The sequence below is a fragment of the Macaca nemestrina genome, chromosome 11 (assembly GCF_043159975.1).
Source record: "Macaca nemestrina isolate mMacNem1 chromosome 11, mMacNem.hap1, whole genome shotgun sequence".
NCBI lineage: Eukaryota > Metazoa > Chordata > Mammalia > Primates > Cercopithecidae > Macaca > Macaca nemestrina.
In genome coordinates this window covers 68,045,189-68,046,579 of record NC_092135.1, presented here as the reverse complement: position 1 = coordinate 68,046,579, position 1,391 = coordinate 68,045,189, and the positions used below count along the sequence as shown (strand labels likewise).

The window sequence follows — 1,391 nt, the reverse complement described above, 5'->3', positions numbered from 1 at the left end:
TCTGCAGCTGCCTAATCACAGCATTGGCAACCTCAGATCTGATCCTGCTTCTGATACAGTGCGTCCAAGAGAGAGCTCCAAGCCAAGAGAAGATGGGTTTGTGGTCGTGAGAAGTGAAGGAGCCCTCCTAGGATAGCAAGAGGCCACATCTGGAATGCACAGTGCTCGGCATGGGAAAGGTATGCTCACAATCGTCACGGTTAGGGTATCTGCATAATCTTAAAGTGATCCCCACATATTATTAGTTTCTTATTAGTTGTGAGGGAGAAAAAAAACAAAAATGGTATGAGACCAGGGAGAAACCGTGCAATACTTTTTGACCAGGTGATCAAAATTAACCTCATTTCTGCAGTACCGATGACATTGTGTGGCTCTTGATGTGACACCCTGGATAGGACAGTATTCAGGTTAAAATTACATAACCTCAATCCGACCTTGAGGAAACATGAGACAAACACACAATGAGGAACATGCTATTCAAACAAAAATGGTGCATGGTGCTTGCTTTGACAGAATATATGTGAAAATTGAAATAACACAGAGAAGATTAGCATTGCCCTGCACAAAGATGACACAAATTTGTGAAGGACAAAAAAGGGTATTGGTGGTGGGTGATGGTGGAGGGGGTCAGATGAGGGAATCAACATCATGAAAGCCAGATCAAAGGAGGCTAAGGAGAAATGACAACAAAATGCCATACCTGACCCTAGACTGAATCCTGTACTGGAGATGGGGAAATGCCATAAAGGACATTGGTAAGTTAATTAATAAAAGTGACATACAGTGATAGACTAGATAAAGTGCTTTGCCAAGTGCCAGATCTGACCTGCAGGCCTTGGCTGAACAATGGATGAAAGAATGCACTCAGACAGAGGTATCCAGTGAAAGAGCAGGCTAGGAGACCGGGCTGTTTATAGACTCTGAGAAGGGTGCTGTAGAGTCAGCAGCTGTGGCCCTGACCCACTGGCGCTGCAGGCCTTTATTCAGTACAGATTCAATGAGAAAGGCCTGAGTCAACACACCTGGGGGCCACCACCCCCCAACCTCCCCACCCAGAGAGAGCAGTCCTGTGTGCAGATGACTAAAGGCCAAGTTCCGAGGCCTGAGTAAGCTAACTTATCTAGATCCGTTTCTTTACATCCCCTTGTTATCTAACCTAAGCTTTCAGGCACCGGATTAGAGAATCTGGCTGCCTTCAGCCAAATCCTTTTCCAAAGCTTTTGTAAAACCTCCTGGCCTTCCAAGAAGGTTTGAGTCTTTCTACAATTTTTCCCACCACCCTGACCGATCTCCTACATCTCCTCTTTTTCTGTTTTTTTGCATCAGGTTTTGTTGATTGAAGAGTACAGATTTGTACAGCAACAGGTTCATCAGGCGTGGCGGTCATTGGT

General features: G+C 45.3%; 1 non-coding gene across 1 annotated transcript; it reads left to right on the top strand.

Moving 5' to 3' along the window:
• The first annotated feature begins 497 nt into the window (after window positions 1-497).
• Window positions 498-603, top strand: LOC112426973 (U6 spliceosomal RNA). The gene has a single exon (XR_003018380.1). It is a non-coding gene; the product is annotated as a U6 spliceosomal RNA (small nuclear RNA).
• The last annotated feature ends 788 nt before the right edge of the window (window positions 604-1,391 follow it).